This window comes from Ornithorhynchus anatinus, chromosome X1 (genome assembly GCF_004115215.2).
Source record: "Ornithorhynchus anatinus isolate Pmale09 chromosome X1, mOrnAna1.pri.v4, whole genome shotgun sequence".
Classification (NCBI taxonomy): domain Eukaryota; kingdom Metazoa; phylum Chordata; class Mammalia; order Monotremata; family Ornithorhynchidae; genus Ornithorhynchus; species Ornithorhynchus anatinus.
The window spans coordinates 115383271-115396801 of NC_041749.1; the positions used below are offsets into that span (position 1 = coordinate 115383271).

The following is a 13531-nucleotide window of genomic DNA, read 5'->3' on the forward strand; positions in this document are numbered from 1 at the left end:
TTACCTTGTATCTACCCCAGCGCTTAGAACAGTGCTTGGCACATAGTAAGCGCTTAACAAATACCATAATTATTATTATTATTTTGACTCTATTTATTGCCATTGTTCTTGTCTGTCTGTCTCCCCCGATTAGACTGTAAGCCCGTCAAAGGGAAGGGACTGTCTCTATCTGTTGCCGACTTGTACATTCCAAGTGCTTAGTACAGTGCTCTGCACATAGTAAGCGCTCAATAAATACTATTGAATGAATGAATGAATGTCTGTCTCCCCCCTTCTAGACTGTAAGCCCACTGTGGGCAGGGATTGTCTCTATTAGTTGCTGAATTGTACTTCCCAAGCGCTTAGTACAGTGCTCTGCAAACAGTAAGCCCTCAATAAATACAATTAAAGCATTAATGAATGAATAAGACAGGCGAGATCGAGGCACAATGAGAAGGTTAGCACCAGAGGAGTGAAGTGTGTGGGCTGGGTTGTAGGACAGAAGCGAAGTGAGGTAGGAGGGGGCAAGGTGATGGTGTGCTTTAAAGCCAATGGTCAGGAGTTTTTGTATGATACAGAGGTGGTTGGGCAACCAGTGGAGATTTTTACGGAGTGGGGTGACATGCCCTGAACATTTCTGTAGAATGATAATCCGGGCAGCAGAGTGAAGTATGGACTGGAGTGGGAAAAGGCAGGAGGTTGGACAGTCAGAAAGGAGGCTGATGCAGTAATCTAAGTGGGATAGGATGAGTGATTATACTAATATGGTAGCAGTTTGGATGGAGAGGAAAGGGCGAATCTTGGCGATGTTGTGAAGGTGAGACCGACAGGATTTGGTGATGAATTGGATATGTGGGTTGAATGAGAGAGCAGAGTCAAGAATAAAGCCAAGGTTAGGGGCTTGAGAGACAGGAAGGATGGTGGTGCCATCTACAGTGAAGGGAAAGTCTGGTAGAGGACAGGGTTTGGATGGGAAGATAAGGAGCTCTGTTTTGGACATGTTAAGTTTGAGGTGACAGGAGGACATCCAAGTAGAGATGTTTTGAAGGCAGGAGGAGATGCGAGCCTGGAGAGAGGGAGAGAAATCAGGGGAGGAGATGTAGATTTGGGTAATTTCCGCATAGAGATGGTAGTTGAAGCCGTGGGAGCGAATGAGTTTTCCAAGGGAATGAGTGTAGATGGAGAATAGAAGGGGACCGAGAACTGAACCTTGAGGGACCCTCACAGTTAGGGGGAGGGAGGGAGAGGAGGAGCCCACGAAGGAGACTGAGAATGAACGGCCAGAGAGATAAGAGGAGAATAGTGAAGTAACAGTGAGTGCCCACTTGCTGCAGTGCTCAGTACTATGTATAGGTAATTGTCCTTCATATTTGATGACACCACTGATGGTGGACTTCATCTGAAAAGGCCAAGGGCACACATAAAGGCTGTCCTTGTGGTGCCATCATGCTCAATGTTTGAAGCACCTAGCACTGTTTTCCCTTTTGCCTCCTTATCTCTTGTTCCTCAGGAAGCTTTTGCTCAAAAAAAAAAAAAAAGCTGCTCCTCTTCCTCTCTTGATAACAGAATGCCATGCTGGGCTATCCTAGACAACCGACTCCCAGTTTTCATCTGGGGTGCAGCATTGACTGAGGCTTTGTTTTACCGTGACCTTAAAACACTTTGTCTGCCCCCTGACTTTTGGTTTCCCAATTTCAACTCTCCTTACAGCAGTTGTTTGGGTATCCTGATGTTGCTCATTCACAGCACATATCCCACCCAGTGTAACTGTATTACTGTGAGCAAAACTTCCCTACAAGGAGACTGATTGAGTTCCAGAACTTCATTGTCATAATCTTGTCTTGCCATTTGACATTGAGACTGGGCCAGATGCGACACAGATGGAACTGCTGAAGGAGTGGGTTTTGAGGTCCAGATCTCACAGCCTTAGAGAAGATAGGACAACACCACAACTCTGGAGACCTATAGTTTGGTCTGGAATCTGATTCCCTGCTGCCATCACTCTCCCCAAGGTTATGCTGGCCTTCTTGATTCTGTTTTCTATTTTCTTATCTATCATTACTAAGTTGGGCAGTGTGCTGTCTAGATAACAGAATTCTGTAACAACATTTAGCTCTAAAACAATCATTGGTACCTTTTAAGCACTTACTGTATGCAGAGAATTATGCTAAGCACTTGGAAGAATACAATACAGTAGGTAGGCACAATCCCTGCTCTCAAGGAGCTTACAATCAAAAGGGGAGACAGACATTAAAATTAATTACAGGTAGGGGAAGTAATAGAGGAAAAGGATATGGACATAAGTACTGTGAAGATGGAGGTGGGGTGAGTATCAAAGTCCTTAGCTCTGTGTTACCAATCTAAATTTTTGGTTGTGTGTGTGTGGCTTCCCTAGTGCAGGCTAATGCAACACTGTACTAGAACTTTGGGAAGTACAGAATAAGGAAGTGACATATTCTCTGCCCGCATGATACTTACACTCTACTCCTCCTCGGGAGTGTTTATTGAGCATTTACTGTGTGTGGAGCACTGTACTAAGCACTTGAGAGAGTACATAAACTTAGTAGACACTATCCCTGCTCTCAAGGAGCTTACAACCTAATGAGAGAGACAGACACTAAAATAAATAACAGGTAGGAGAAAGCAGTAGTGTTAAGATATGTACATAACTGCCCTGGCTCCCTCCAGTTATCACCCCATTTCCCTCCTACCATTTCTCTCCAAACTCTTTGAGCGAGTTTTCTACATTTGCTGCCTCCAATTCTCACCTTGACCTCTCCAATTTAGCTTCCCTCTCCACTCCACAGAAATGACCCTTTCTAAGGTCACAGATGACCTCCAAATCCAATGGCCTCTACTTCATCTTAATCCTCCTTGACCTTTCAGCTGCTTTTGGTACTGTGGACCATCTCCTTCTACTGGAAACATTATCCAAACTTGGCTTCACTGACATGGTCCTCTGCTGGTTCTCCTTCTAGCTCTCTGGCTGTTTCTTCTCAGTCTCTTTCAAGGGCTCCTCCTCTGCCTCCCACCCCCTAACTTTGGGAGTCCCTCAAGGCTCAGTTTTGGGTACCCTTCTATTCTCTATCTACACCCACTCTCTTGGAGAATATATTTGCTCCCATGGCTTCAACTACCACCTCTAAACAGATTATTCTCAAATCTACATCTCCAACCCCTGACCTCTCTCCTTCTGTGCAGTCTCTCATTTCTTCCCGCCTTCAGAACTTCTCTACTTGGCTGTCCCTCGGACACCTCAAACTAAACATGTCCAAAACAGAACTCATCTTCCCCCCCAAACCCTCTCCTCTCCCCAACTTTTTCATCGCTTAGACAACACCTTCCTACCTCATGAACCTGAAACCCTGCCATTATCCTCAATTCATCTTTCTCATTCAACATACATATTCAATCTGTCCCCAAATCCTGCTGGTTCTACCTTCACAACATCTTAAGAATCCACTCTTTCCTCTCCATCCACACTGCTACCAGGCCGATCCAAGCATTTATTATATCCTGCCTTGACTACTGCATTGACCTCCTCTCTAACTTCCCTGCTTCCCTCATCTCACTGATTTCCTATAGCAACCCAGCCCACCCATTTCACTCCTCTAACACCAGCCTACTCACTATACTTTGATCTCATCTCTCTGGCCACTGAACCCTTGTCCAGGTCCTCCCTCTGGCCTGGAACTCCCACCCCCTTCATGTTCAACAGTTCACCACTCTCCTCACCTTTAAAGCCCTCCCAAATCACATCTCCCCCAAGAAGACTTCCCTAAGTCCTTATTTCTCCTACCTACCCTCCCTTCTGCATCACCTATGCACTTAGATTTGTACCGTTTAAACACTTGATAGAAGCAGTGTGGCCTAATGGAAAGAGACTGGGCCTGGGAGTCAGAGGACCTGAGCGTGCCCTCTGCCGCTTGCCTGCTGTGACCTTGCCAAGTCACTTCATTTCTCTGTGCTTCAGTTACCTCTCCTGGAAAATGGGGATAAATCTTACTCCCTTCTACCTAGACTGTGAGCCCCATGTAGGTCAGGAATAGTGTCCAAACTAATAATCTTGTATCTCCCCAGTGCTTAGAACAGTGCTTGGCACATTGTAAGTGCTTAGCAAAAGCCATGAAAAAAAAAAGGGATGGATTCTAAAGATGTTATGGAGAAAGAATGGACAGGATTTTGTGACAGATTGAAAGTGGAGGTTGAATAGAGGGAAGTCAAGAATCATGCCAAGGTTAAAGCATTGAGAGATGAGGAGGATGAGGGTGGTGTCACTTGTGATTGGAAAGTTAGGTGGAGGAAAGAATTTGGGAGGGAAAATGAGTTCAGTTTTGGAGATGATGAGCTCCTTCTCCTTCTCCTCCTCCTCCTCTTCCTCCTCCTCCCTCCTTCCTCAATCAATCAATAGTATTTATCAAGCACTTATTGTGTACGGAGCACTGTGCTAAGCGTTTGGGAGAGTACAACAGAGTTGGTAGACACTTCTGTTTGTCCTCCTCCCTTTTCCCCTGTGGGCCCAGAAGAAAGGTAGCCCAGCTGTGAATATTAATCGTTTTTGAAGCTATGACCCAGATAAATGTGAGGCATCTGCGCAAGAAAAAAAAGCCTGGAGGAAAAAAACTGGGTTCTTTTTAAATAATCACTGCCCATTCTCTCTGCAGCAGAGCAGGCAGACGGAGAGGAAGGATGGTGATTCATGATATAATCTGCGATTCCTGGAGCATTGTTCATCCTGAAAGGTCTTACGGTGCTTTATCAAGCTGCCTTTTTTGTAGAGTTATGCCCTCTGCAAAGGCACCCCTCCCCCACCCCCACCCCCCGATCTCGGACCCTCTGAGGTCTCACACCTCTAGAGATTGGGATGACCTGACCAACAAGAGTTTTGGGAAGCCCCTCAGAGGGTCCCAAGCCAAATGGACAAATGGGTTCTGGACATGCAACCCCTCCCCTCCCCAACCCCCACCAGGGGAACCCTGGAATTTACCTATAACCCGGGCTGGGGTGGGTGGGAGATAGGGAAGGAGTAGAAGCAGGATGGATGTCTATGCAAATTAAATGCATCCTAATATGCAAATGAGCACTAAAGTCAAGCATCAGGCACTTGGGCCCCAGGACTCATCACTGGTTTGGGATCTGCCAGAGCCAAGCTAGACCCCTCCTCCTCTCCCCCACCCCCCGCATCCCCTATCCCCCTTCCTTATTTCCAAATCCACTCTCTGCCCGCAGGAGTGGATTCTCCCAGGGGAGCCTCAGGTCAGACAGCTTTGAGTGAGACCAGCCCGGCCTCAGGGTTACAAGGAAGGAGAGAGTTCACTGACAGCCATTCAACTCTGTTTCCAACTCCATATTGGCCAAACACTCCAGTTCAGCCCCTCCCTGGCTAGCCAGGCAAATTTCCAGGATTCCAGACCACTGAGTGGAACTTCCAGGAGTAAGGCTTCTGGGTTTGGTGGCTTCCTGGGTAGAATGCAGTCAGGTACAGCGAAAAGGACAGGGACAGAGGCAGGGGCATGGCCAGGCAGAAGTCCTGCTGTTCCTCTCCCTCCCCTGGAGAAGGCTGCTTTTCCCACAAGTCACCAGGCAAATGCCCAAATGTGCCCTGGAATAGCCTGCCATTGACTGCCCAGACTTTCTCAGCCAGACAGGGAGGCAGAGCCTAGCAGTTTCTTTGGTTACTGAGGACAAGGAACAAGAAACTACAGCAAGAGGGATTGAAGAGAGACACGGCATAGTGAATAGAGCAGAGGCCTGGGAGTCAGGAGGTCTTGGGTTCTAATCCCCGCTCCTCCACTTGTCTGCTGTGGGACTTCGGGCAAGTCATTTTACTTCTCTGTGCCTCAGTCAACTCATCTGTAAAATGGGGATTGGGACTGTGAGTCCCACATGGGACAGGGACTGTGTCCAACTCAATTTGCTCATATTCACCGCAGTGCTTAGGACAGTGCCTGGCACACAGTGAGCCCTTAACAAATGCCATAATAATAATAATTATTATTATTATAATGAGTTCTCTGGGGGATCTTGATCCAGGAAGGAAACAGGTTAGAGAAGACCAGGTGCACATTTACCTTGTGGGGTCTTGATCCCACTCTGTCTCTGGTGGATCCTGGCTGTCAGTCCTTTCTTCATCCTTTTCCCCCAGACCAGACCTTCTTTAAAAGTCCAGGGATAGAAGCCACAATCAGTCAATCGTATTTATCAAGCCCTTACTGGGGATAAAGCACTGTTCTAAGGGCTTGGGAGATTACACTATAATAGACTTGATAGACAGGATCCCTGCTCTCAAGAAACTGACAATGTAGTAGGAGAGACAGACATCAAAATAAACTATAGATATGGGAAGCAGCAGAGTATGAGGATATGGTCATAAGTGTTGTGTGCTGGGAGTGGGGTAACAAAGTGCTTACGGGGTACAGATCCAAGTGCATAAGCAATACAGAAGTGGGGGAGAAGAGGATGGGGAGGTGAGAAGTTAGAGAAGGCTTCCTGGAGGAGATGTGAGTTTAGTAGGGTTTTGAAGATGGGGAGAATAGTTGTCTGTTGGATATGATGGGGGAAGGAGTTCCAGGCCAGAGGGAGGATGTGGGCAAGAGATCAGTAGCAAGAGAGATGAGATTAAGGCACAGTGAGTATGATGGAGTTAGAGGAACGAAGTGTGCAGATTAGGTTGTCCTGGGAATTGAGCGAGGTTAGGTAGGAGGGGAAGAACAAACCACACTCAGCCCAAGAAGTCCTGAGTTTATTAAACACAAGGAGTATTTATGATTCTCCTTATTTCCTTTTTTATGTGTTGGGCTAAATAATTAAAAGACTCTCATTGATTTTCCAAATATTTTTCTTCATTTGAAGGCATTTTTAGTAGGTGGGCACTCCTAATAAGGACTTGCTTCATTTGGAGTCCGTAATTAAAGTCATTAAGTGATTTCTTTTTTCTTTTCTCTGAGGGGAGGCTCCGAAGTGGGCCAAAACTCATGAGTCTTCATCTCCTGGGTCACATAGACTATGCCCAGATCCTGTAAGGATGGGGAAACCAAGGCAGGAGGCTCAGAGAATCATGGGACTGGAAGGAGCTTTGACAAGTCAACTGGCTCCTCCCTGTAAGCAAGTTGGGGAAAGAAATGCCCCAGTCTCCCTAAGGAACTAGTTCGTGTGTCTAACTTAGATCCCTCCCATTGTAACATCAGCCCATTTCCTCTGCTGTGGACTCTGAAAAGAGGCAGAAGAGGCAAGCTCCCCTATGGACTCAAACTTGGTGACTTCCAGAGTGAGGTGGGGAAAGGGCCAGCAGGGAAGAGGGTTGTGGTCAATCTGGAGTTGGGACCAGAGTTCGATCTCTCCCCCACATACCCAGACTTCTGGACTTGGACTCTTGGACTTTCCCCTCAGCCCACTTCCTCTCCCTGAGCCTCCATGCAAACACCCAAGGACAAAAAGCAACAGGTGTATTGAGTGCACTTGGATTTGCACCCTTTATTCATCCCACCCTCAGCCACACAGCACTTATGTACATATCCATAATTTATTTATATCAATGTTTCTGTCTTCTCATCTAGATTGAAAGCTCCGTGTGGGCAGGGAACATGTTTACCAAATCTACTATATTGTACTCTCCCAAGAGTGGGGCATGCAAGGATCATTTTTCTACAAAAAGCATTCAGGACATGTCATCCCGCTCCTCAGAAAACTCCAGTGGTTGCCCATCCACCTCTGCATCAAACAAAAACTCCCCTTCATTGGTTTTAAGGCACTTGACCATCTTGCCCCCTCCTACCTCACCTCGCTACTCTCCTTCTACAACCCAGCCCGCACACTTCGCTCCTCTAGTGCTAACCTTCTCAATGTGCCTTGGTCTCACCTATCTTGCCACCGACCCCCGGCCCATGTCCTGCCTCTGGCCTGGATCGCCCTCCCTCCTCAAATCCAACAGACAATTACTCTCTGCCCCTTCAAAGCCTTGTTGAAGGCACATCACCTTCAAAAAGCCTTTCCAGACTAAGTCCCTCCTTTCCTCTTCTCCCACTCCCTTCTGCCTCTCCCTGATTTGCTCCCTTTGTTCTTCTCCCCTCCCAGCCCCACAGCACTTATGCATATATCTGTAATTTATTTATTTGTATTGATGTCTGTCTCCCCCCATCTAGATTCTAAGCTTGTTGTGGGCATGGAATGTGTCTGTTTATTGTTGTATCGTATCATACTCTCCCGAGCACTTAGTATATGCTCTGCATACAGCAAATGCTCAATAAATGCAATTGAATGAATGAAGGAGCGAGAGCTAATGCTTCTTCTGTGAGCACTGCACTTTCCCAACCTGATGAGAGATCCATGGCCACCGCCCTTTAATAATAATAATAATTATTATTACTATTATGGTATTTGTTAAGCGCTTGCTATGTGCCAAGCACTGTTCTAAGTGCTGGGGTGGATACAAGGTAATCAGGTTGTCCCACGTGGGGCTCACAGTTTTAATCCCCATTTTACAGATGAGGTCACTGAGGCACAGAGAAATTAAGTGACTTGTCCAAGGTCACACAGCAGGCAAGTGGCAGAGCCAAGATTAGAACCCACGTCCTCTGACTCCCAAGCCCGTACCCTTTCCACTAAGCCACGCTGCTTTTCTAAGAAGGAGCTGGAGAAATTGGACAGGATTAATCCATCAATCATATTGATTGAATGCCTCCTGCGTGCAGAGCACTGCACTAAAGCACTTGAGAGAGTGGATGGCTAATGGAGTCTCCTTAGGTGAGGAGAGGATCTGAGAGAAAATAAGGAGTTCAGCTTTCAACAGTTTGAGCTTAGAACACTAGTGGGTCATCCATGTGGAGTTTCCCTGGAGATAAGAGGAAACGCAAGGGTGCAGAGGAGGAGAGAGGCTGGGGCTAGCCTGATAGATTTGGGAGCTGTGATAGCTGTAGCTCTGGGAGTGGATAAGCCCCCCGAAGGAGTAAATGAAAACTGAGAAATTGAGAAGAGTAGAGAGGACACAGAACTGAGCCTTGTGGGGAACTTAAAATTAGGGGATGAGAAGTGGAAGGGAAGCCAGCGAAGCAGTATGGTCTAGTGGAAAGAGCCCGGATCTGGGAGTCAGGGGAACTTGGTTCTCATCCTGGCTCTGCCAATGGTCTGCTGTGTGACCTTGGGCAAGTCACTAAAATTCTCTGGGCCTCAGTTTCCTCATCTGGAAAATGCAGATTTAATACCTGTTGTCCCTCTAACCTAGACTGTGAGCCCTGTATGGGACAGAGACTATGTCCAACAGGATTTTTTTGTATCTACCCCAGTGCTTAGCATAGTGCTTGGCACATAGCACTTATCAGATACCATAATCATTATCATTACTGTTATTATTATCATTAGGAGACTCAGAAGAAGCAACCAAAATGGTAGGAGAACCAAGAGAGAAGCAGATGGCCTAGGAGAAAAAGCCCGGGCCTGGGAGTCAAAGGACCTGGGTTCCAAACTCAAACTCTGACACTTGTCTGTTGCGTAACCTTGGGCAAGTCACTTAAACTCTCTGTGCCTTGGCTATCTCATCTGCAAAGTGGGGATTAAGAATGTGAGCCCCACATGGGACATGGGCTGTGTCCAACCTGATTAGCCTGTACCTAACCCAGCATTTCGTAGTGCCCGGCATATAGTAAGCGCTTAACAAATGCCACTTTAAAAAAACAACTGTGTCTGCAAAACCAAGGTTACATAATGTTTCCAGGAGAAGGGAGTGAGCCACCATGCCAAAGGCAGCCAAGAGGTTGAGGAGGATTAGGACGGAGTTGTTGTTGTTGTTGTCTTATGCTGTCAAGTCATGCCCAACCCATAGCTACACTATGGACACATCTCTCCCAGAGCACCCCATCTTCATCTGCAATCAATCTGGTAGGGTATCCATAGAGTTTTCTTGGTAAAAATATGGAAGCAGTTTACCATTGCCTCCTTCCACGCAGTAAACCTGAGTCTCTGCCCTCAACTCTCTCCCATGCCGCTGCTGCCCAGCACAGGGGAGTTTTGACTTGTAGCAGATTGCCTTCTACTCGCTAGCCACTGCCCAAGCTAGAAATGGAATGGATATGCCTCTGTTTGACTCTCCCTCCCATAGTCAAGACTGGTAGAGTACTGGAAACTCTCCAGGTGCTACCCTAAGAGGTGAGTACAGAATAGGGTCCATTAGATTTGGCACAAGTGAGGTCACTGGTGACCTTGGAGAGTGCCATCTCAGTGGAATGAAGAGGAAGGAAACCAGATGGTAGAGGGTCAAGGAGGGTTTTGGAGGAGACGCAGGGGAGATGGTAGGTGTATAAAACCTATTCTAGGAGCTTGGACAGGAGTGGGAGCAGGGATGTGGGGTGATAGCTGGAAGGGGGCATGGGAGCCCAAAAGGGTTTTTTACTAGAAGGAAGACTTGAGCATGTTTGAAGGCAGAGGGGAAGGAGACATCAGAGAGTGAGAGATTAAAGATGGTGGTCAGGGAGGGAAGAAGGGTGGGAGCAAGTGTTTTCAGAAGGGGAGAAAGAGTTGGGAAGGTGAGGGGGAACTTTGGTTTCAATTTTATGAAGTAACTACTTGGCCAGGACATCAAGAGCTAGAGAGGCTGGAGACGGGGGCACCAAGGACTTCAGGAGGGAGTTGAAGGCCTGGAATGATTGGTGATGGCCATGGGCATGGAAATGGATGAGGGAGGAGAAATAATGTTTGATTTGTTTTGCTTTTTTATGGTATTTGTTAAGCATTTACTATGTGTCAAGTACTGTTCTTATCACTGGGGTAGATTCAAATGAATCAGGTCAGACACAGTCCCTGTCCCACATGGGGTTCACAGTCTAAGTAGGAGGGAGAACAGGTATTAAATCCCCATTTTACAGTTGAAGAAACTGAGACACAGAGAAGTTGACACACAGCAGGCAAGTGGCGGAGCCGGGATTAGAGCCCAGGAACTCTGACATCCAGGCTTGTTCTCTTTCCACTAGGCCATGCTACTTCTCAGAATGCTGAGAAAGTGACGAAATAAATGAAAAATTGGTTTTAGGAGCAAAATGATAGGGTTTGGGGGGAAGGGAGGTGTTGCCAAGAGAAGTTTTTCTTTATTGTATATCACAAAATTCTTCCATTAAAAACAGTTTATACAAAGATAATAATAATAGTAATGTTTTTTGTTAAGTGCTTACTATCTGCCAAGCACCATTATGAGGTTGTCCCACGTGAGCCTCATAGTCTTAATCCCCATTTTACAGATGAGGTAACTGAGGCACAGATAAATCAAGTCTCTTGCCCAAAGTCACACAGCTGACAAGTGGCAGAGCCAGGATAGAACCCACGACCTCTGACTCCCAAGCCCATGCTCTTTCCACTAAGCCACGCTGCTTCCCCACACTGTCATCATAGATAATCAGAGAAATTCTGATGGTGAGCTCCTCAAAGGACAGGGTCCATGCCTAATTCCCACCTGGGTACTCTTTCCCAGTGCTTAGTACAAGGCTCTGCACACAGGAAATGCTTAAAAAATACTATTATTAGTAAATACTATTACTAGTATAATTACATTAAAAACACAAGATTATTTCTTCATATTTTCTGGCTTCTTTTACCAGTGTGTTGTTGCTTTCTTCATTCACTAGTACCCATTCTCTGTTCTGCCTCAAAACCTCCCCCATCTCAGCTAGCAATCAATCATTCAATTAATCAGTGGTATTTACTGAGGGCTAGCTGTGTGCAGAAAACTTGGGAAAGTACAACAGAGTTGATAGACCATCTCTGCCCCGAAGGAGCTAACAACCTAGTGGGAGAGGCAGCCATTAAAATAAATGACTGATAGGAGAAGCAGCAGGTAAGTGATGTGGGGCTCGGGTGAGTAATAAAGGTCTTAGGGGATGCAGATTCAAGTGCATAGGTGAGGCAAAAGGGAGGGAGAATAGGGTGGGGAGATGAGAAATTAGTCAGGGAAAGCTTCTTGGAAATTAGATTTTTAGCAGGGCTTTGAAGATGGGGAGAAAGGTGGTCTATGGGATGTGAAGGGTAAAGGAGTAACAGGCCAGAGTCCGGTTGTGATCAAAGGGTAGGTAATGAAAGAGATGAGATGGAGATACACTGAGTAGATTGGTGTTAGAAGAGTGAAGTGTGCAGGCTGGGTTTTAGTAGGAGATAGGCGAGGTAAGGTGGGGGTGAAGTGGGGAAAGCTGATTGAATGTCTCTTAAAGTGGATGGTGAGGAGCTTCTGTTTGAAGTGGAAGTGGAGGGGCAACCACTGGAAGTTTTTCAGGAGTGGGGAGGCGTACACAGAACTTTTTTTAGAAAAATCATCTGGGCAGCAGAGTGATGTGGGGAAAGACTGGAGGCAGGGAGGTGAGCAAGGAGGCTGTTGCAGTAATGATGCATATCCAAGGTGGAATATGATAAGTGCTTGGATAAACATGGTAGCTGTTTGGATGGAGGGGACAGGGTGGATTTTGGGGATGTCATGAAAGTGAAATAAACAGGATGTGATGACGGAGTGAATTCATGAGTTGAATGAGAGAGATGAGTTGAGGATGATGCCAAGAATACAAGCTTGCGAGATAGGAAAGATGGTGATGTTGTCTACAGTGATGGGAAAGTCAGGGGTAGGAGAGGGTTTGGGTGGGAAGACAAAGAATTCTGATTTGAACATGTTAAGTTTGAGGGGTTCGTGGGACATCTGAGTAGAGATGTTCTGAAGGCAAGAGGAAATTTGAGGCTGCAGAGAAGGAGAGAGGTCAGGGCTGGAGAGGGGGATTTGGGAATCACCCACATAGAGATGGTGGTAGAAGCCATGGGAGTGAATGAGTTCTCCAAGGGTGTTGATCTAATTAGAGATCAGAAGGGGATCCAGAACTGAGCATCAAGGTACCCCCACCGTCAGAAGGTGGGAGGCAGAGGAGGAGCCAACAAAAGACACTGAGAAGGAGCGGCCAGAGAGACAGGAGGAGAAGCAGGAGAGGACAGTGTCAGTAAAGCCGAGGTTGAATAAAGTTTTCAGGGGAAGGTGATCCACAGTATCAGAGGCAGCTGAGAGGTCGAGGAGGATTAGGATGGAGTACAGGGCACTGGATTTGGCAAGAAGGAGGTCATCGGTGACCTTAGAGAGGGCCATGTCCATGGGGTTCAGGGGGAGGAAGCCAGATTGGAGGGGGTCAAGGAGAGAATTGAAGGAGAGCCAATGTAGGCAGTGGGTGTAAACAACTCTACCAAGGATTTTGAAGAGAAATGGTAGGAGGGAGATGGGGTGATAACTGGAGGGAATCATGAAGTCAAGGGAGGGTTTTTTAAGCAATAGGAAAGAAGCTTCTCAGGGACAAATTTCAGCCGAAGTCCTGGTTCTTCCTCTTGGACGTTAAGACCCGCAACTCTGGGGTTCTATGCTAGGAGAAGAGAAGGCTGAGGGTCGGGGGTGGGGGATGGGGGCAGGGGGCTGGAATGAATAGCTGATCTTCAAGTTTCTGAAGGGTTTTTATGGAGAGGATGTTGACCAGCCCGTCTCTGGTTCCCCTGAGGACCGAACACAAGGAAACGGGTTTCAATTGCAGCAAGACCATTCAGTTCCGCA

At 46.8% G+C, this 13531-nt stretch overlaps 1 non-coding gene across 1 annotated transcript; it reads right to left on the bottom strand.

The window, feature by feature from the left end:
- Positions 1–9984: 9984 nt before the first annotated feature.
- LOC114807084 lies at positions 9985–10122 on the bottom strand. The gene has a single exon (XR_003755137.1). It is a non-coding gene; the product is annotated as a small nucleolar RNA SNORA7 (small nucleolar RNA).
- Between the last annotated feature and the right edge of the window lie 3409 nt (positions 10123–13531).